The following is a 6,000-nucleotide window of genomic DNA, read 5'->3' on the forward strand; positions in this document are numbered from 1 at the left end:
GGAATAGGCTTAGGAGTAACCTAAGGAAGTATTATTTCACAGAAAGGGTGGTGGAGGCGTGGAATGGCCTCCCGGTGGAGGTGGTAGAGTCGAGGACTGTTCCAGAATTTAAAAAGGCATGGGATAAGCATGTGGAATCGCTTAGGAACAGGAAGAATTAGGGGTTACAGAGGATGGGCAGACTGGATGGGTCATATGGCCTTTATCTGCCGTCATGTTTCTATAAGTGGTCGTAAGCTAACTGCACGTGAGTGTGTGGTAAGTGCAGCATGTTCAGTGTCACTCTTTCCACACCCAGTCTTCACCCATGCCTTGCCCAGTTCCACCCCCCCCCCCCTTCCAAAAATTGGCCTTAATGCACAACTTACTGCATTGGCTATTAAGCATTTGCGTGTTAGCTGTTAAAGAATACTAACTGCCCATTAACAGCCTAATGTGCTTAAGTAAAAGGCCTCCGATGAGTTACCTGCTAAAGTGCTGCATTTAGGAGTGTCCCCTTCATGCAGGGGCAGACTACTCTGGATCCCCCCCCCCACCATGCTACTTCTGCCCCCCACCATGCTGCTGCTGCCGCTGCCACCAGTGCCCCTGCCCCTGCCGTGCTGTCCACCCCCCCCCCCCACCTCGAAGGGCCCTGGTGGTCTAGTGGTTGTGGCTTCTTCGGGGGCAGGAAATAAATCCCCTCTTTCCTGCCCACCCGCTGCCTCTGCTCTGCCCGGTGCAGCGCCGTGTTTACAAAATGGCTGCCGAGACCTCCCATGGTACTCTCGCCTCTCGCGAGACTACCACAGAAGTCTCAGCAGCCATTTTGTAAACACAGTGGTGCAACCAGGGAAAATAGCGGCGGCATCCACTAGACCACCAGGGCCCCGTGGGGGCTGTAGTGTGTGGCAGCGGGCAACTGGGCAGAGCCTCTGAGCCCCCTAGAGCTTCTGGGCACCTCGGGCACTGCCCGGTTGCCCGAATGGTGAGTCTGTCCCTGTAGTCTAGAACATAATCTTGGAACCCAGGTGCCATTACACCATCTGGGCACCTAAATTGTGACACCCAGTTACAGATTTTTCTCCATAATGCTGCCAAAGAAGCACGTACATTTGGCATCACACAAGGAAGCAACATTAGAAAATATTAAAAGGAATGACATCACTAGGGGTTTTTAAATGTAAGTAGTGCACCTACTTTTACATGATCTGTGAGTAGGTGTTACTGGAGGCACAGTTTGGGTGGAGCGGAGACGGTGTTGTACATGTGATGTACATGTGTAATGCCCCTTTACTGGCCGCTCCTGGATTAGGGGTCCAACCCGGTTGGAGCCTCCTGAAGGCAGTCCCCGTTGGTCCCCTACTCTCTTGGCGCTCAATGCCTCCACCCAGGGAAAGAAGCATTAGCAGGTTATCCTGTTCTCCTCCAGGAACCCAAAAACACAAGTCCAAATGCTGTGGGAAACAAGACTGGCTGTTAGATTAGGCAGTCTTGGGAGACATTTATATTCTCTCAAGTTCAAAGAACACTCTGGGGTCAGCAGTTCACGCAAACTCAAACTGTTTATTCTTCAACTCTGAGGCATCAGGAATGTCAACTAATATCAACTCTCCAACACTGAAGGCAAATCTTTTAAAACCACAATCCTTCTGGTATTCCCCAAGGGAACTCCTGTATTCTCCTTCCTTGTATTTATGTACAGAGGCTTTTCAGCAGGACTGTTTACACTTTTTACAGATTCCTATCCATGCCTATCCCAGAGAATAATATCCCAAAGGCTGTGCTCCTCTTGCTTCACAGGTTCAGACCCCCCAGTGAACTGACCTCCCTCCAAGGTGACATTTGCCTTTGCTCACCCTGTCCTTGGGATGGGCACTCCCTGGCTCCGGTCCCACGCTCCCGGGCTTGGTCTCTCCTCTGCTGAGTGGTATTTATTTCTCCTATTTGGGATTCCCCTTACCCTTCCAGGTCAGTGGTAGGGGACCAACGGGCAACCAAAGACCCCTCTAAAGGGCAAACACGTCTCCTTATCTCCTTCAAATCTCCTCCCCCTCTGTCACTCTTTAGTACCAGGGCACTATTTCTCTTCATTTTATTTCAAACTACACCCCTTAGGCTGGGCTTCCTCTCACTCAGGGACCTCCCAGTCACTCCCCCCACTGACTCTCCACAGGGACTTCCTCTCTCATAGGGATTACACATATGTATTTTATAAAATATGTATACACATGCTTACACTAAGGCTGCCAACAGGATCCAGTCCTGATTTTACTCCAGGGGCATGCTGGAACTTGTAATCTTGATTTTCTTAGGGAATACAATGGGAAAATCAGAGCTACATGTCCCTGCATGCAGTGGGATAAACCCAAATCTAGATCCAGTTGCAGCCTTAGCATAGACACACAAAAAAAAACAGACTGGCAAACAGCCTGCAATTTCCAAAAGGAATTTATTATTTATTTAGTGTTGAAGTAGACACTGTGATAAGAAACACAGAAGACTTTATTGATAAATAAATGTAAAAAGTGCACCTAACACGTCTGTGTTTCATTGCTGTCAAAAGAAATAAAACCATTATACGAGTATAGTAAAAATATAGGGGCCCTTTTACTAAGCCACGTAGGTGCCTATGCGTGGCCAATGCGCGTCGGTTTTGAATTGCCACCTGGCTACCGCGTGGCCCATGCGGTAATTTCATTTTTGATGCGCGTCTGCTATGCGCGGCGGAAAATAATTTTTATTTTCTGGTACACGGCAGAAAAACAGGTGGTAATCGTCATTCTACACGCGTAAACGATTAGCAGATGGTTAATGCGTGAGACCTTACCGCTAAGTCAATGGCTGGCAGTAAGGTCTCAGACCCAAAATGGACCCGCACCAATTTTTATTTTGCCGCACGTCCATTTTCGGCAAAAATTTTAAAAAGGCCTTTTTTTACAGGTGCGCTGAAAAATGGATCTGCGTGCACCCAAAACAAATGCCTACACTAGCGCAGCCCATTTTTTGGCGCACTTTAGTAAAAGGGTCCCCTAATTAGAAAAGCATGAACATATGCCATAAGATAGACTGAGAACACTAATAGAACCCCCATAGGCATTACTTCAGTGATGTTGCTTTTAGATGGTATTTTTAATGAGTTATTTGATTAAGTATCTATTCTATTATTTATCCGTATTTATTATTTATTATGTAGCTTTTATATATGTGGGCTTTTAATGCTTTATTAATTTTGTGGTGAATAAACACCTGGTGATGGACATTCTTCATTGCTTTGCTGTTTCTTGGCGATGGATATCTTCGATTGATCTGCTTTCTTTTGTGGGCCTTCTTAAAATCTCTGCCTGCTCCCACTGTGCCTAATATGCCTACGTGGAGCAGTGTCTAAAAGTGGGGCAGCACTGGGTTCTCCGGAACATTCATTTTGGTCTTGCCGTTGGATAGGTGAAGAAATTTCTGAAGCAAATGCTGGACCAAGCGGTCAAGTTAGATCCTTTGGCAATTCTTATGGATGCCCCAGAGGTCTTGTGAGTCAAGGGGAAGAAAGCACGGTAGATGAGAAGACCTGATCCCTCCTCTTTTAGGCAATGAAGGAATGTGCTTCATGACTTAATACAGATGGAAATTATGGCTTGAGGGGTCTCTGTGAGACCTAGAGTATTCCTAGAAATCAAGGGACTATATCTGAACTCATGATCCCATAGACCATGCAATGATGTTTTGCATTTTTTTTCTAATTAATGGGTCTTTAAACCCCATTTGAACCTTCAGTCTGGTCTCTAGTGTGGGCAGTATATTTATTTATTTATTTAGATTTAGATTTGCTCACACCTTTTTCAGTAGTAGCTCAAGGTGAGTTACATTCAGGTACACTGGATATTTCTCTGTCCCAGGAGGGCTCACAATCTAAGTTTGTACCTGAGGCAATGGAGGGTTAAGTGACTTGCCCAAGATCACAAGGAACAGCAGCGGGATTTGAACCCGCCACCTCTATATGTACTCTGCACTTTCATAGAGGGTATGGGGAGGAGGGTAGGGAGATTTTCAGGGTCTTCTGGGGTTATAGCTCTATAAAATAGGAGGCATTTCTAAAAATCTATTCAGTTAATTGAACTGTCTTGAAGGAGGGATAGTGGGGGCAAAATGTAAAAATTTGCTATTTCAGTATTAAAGACTGTTTCTAGCTCAATATTACTACTACTACTCATCATTTCTATAGCGCTACTAGATGTACGCAGCGCTGTACACTTGAACATGAAGAGACAGTCCCTGCTCGACAGAGCTTACAATCTAATTAAAGGCTGTTTCTAGGTTGGTATGTAATTAAGAAACAGTTGTTTATTATTCTAATACTGAAGAGATTTGAGCACTAAGGGGGGACTGGATTTAGTAGAATATAATGTTTTAATTAAATAAATAGATAATGTGGGCTACCGTGAAGACCAGGTTTGTGGAGTCAGAGATGGAAGCAATTTTAGGTGGAGTTGGTGAAAATGTATCAACTCCAGCTTCAAGATTAAAAAAACAAAAACAAAACATTATAATAGAATATATGATAAATTTATCATTTTATACTTATATATACATATCTTTTTCCTGGATCTAAAGTTATGTTTACCAGTACTTTAGATCCAGAAAAAAAACTTAAAGCCTAATATCAGCAAGAGTTGGAGTCAGATTCCAAGGTTTAGTATGCTGACTCCTCAGCCCCGGTTAAGACATGTAATTTTTCCGTTAACCCCAGTTATTAGTGACTAGATCTCATTGCATAAAATTGGTCCTGTGCTAAAATAGCACCGAGTCAGTGGTATAATAACATGTTTCAACGGTAGCCCACAATGATAACTATGCCCTTAAATCTCAGCATGCTGTCACATATACATATCAGCAATGCCTTTTCAAAAAATCCCTGCTTATACATATAACCCCATTTACAGAGGTAAAGGCATCTGAGCCCTTCTAAAATGACCTCCTAAGTCTCTCCTCTGATCCAAATACTCCCCCAGAAGTAATCTAAGAAAATATTTCTTCACAGATAACGTGGTGGATGCAGGGGACTGTATCTCAATTCAGGAAATCATGAGACAAGTGAGAGGGAGGAAGGGATTATGGAGCTCAGTAATTGGTGTAAATAGGCAGATTGGATAGCAGTGGCTTAGCTATGTGGGGCCATGGGGGCCTGGGGCCCCGTAGATTTGGCCCTGGACCCCCCTGCCGATGACCCTCTCGACCTCCCCGCTGCCGCCGCCGGCTACCTTTGCTGTTGGGGACCCCAACCCCCACCAGCCGAGGTCCTCTTCTTCCGGCGCAAGTCTTCGTTCTGTTTTTGTGAGTCTGATGTCCTGCACGTACAACGTCAGACTCAGAGAAACAGAACAAAGCCTTGCGCCGGAAGAAGAGGACCTCGGCTGGCGGGGGTTGGGGTTGGGGTCCCCCGCCAGCAAAGGTAGCTGACAGCTGAGGCGGGGGAGGGTTGGTGGTGGGGGGGTCGAGAGGGTCATCAGCAGGGGGGGTCAAAGTTGTTGTTGGCGGCGGCAGCGGTGGGGGGGGGGGCAAAAATGGCAGCGGGGGGGGGGGGGCCAAAATGTGCCCCTCACCTCGGGCTCTGGACCCCCCTCCCGCCGAAGTCTGGCTACGCCCCTGTTGGATAGACCATATGGTCTTTTTCTGCCATTTTCAAGAATGTGTCATATTAATCACCACTGCTCTTTCTCTTTTCCTCTACCTCGCTTTTGCCCTTTCTCCATTATACTTCTAGGACATTAATTGTTTGATCCCTGACTTGTTGTGTGTTTATGTAGATTGTTGTAAGCCACATTGGGCCTACCTATGGGTGGGAAATTGTGGGATATAAATGCAGTAAATAAATAAATGTCCAAAACTTGGGAGGCTAATTATAAGCGCCCCCCCCCCCCCCGGGTGCAGCACGACCACTCCCTGGCAAAAGGACACCTCCCCCCAGTGATAGAACACCCCCCCCCGGTGCATTTTTACCTGCTGGGGGGGGGGGGGGGCTGCGCG

Source organism: Microcaecilia unicolor, chromosome 5 (genome assembly GCF_901765095.1).
Source record: "Microcaecilia unicolor chromosome 5, aMicUni1.1, whole genome shotgun sequence".
Classification (NCBI taxonomy): Eukaryota; Metazoa; Chordata; class Amphibia; order Gymnophiona; family Siphonopidae; genus Microcaecilia; species Microcaecilia unicolor.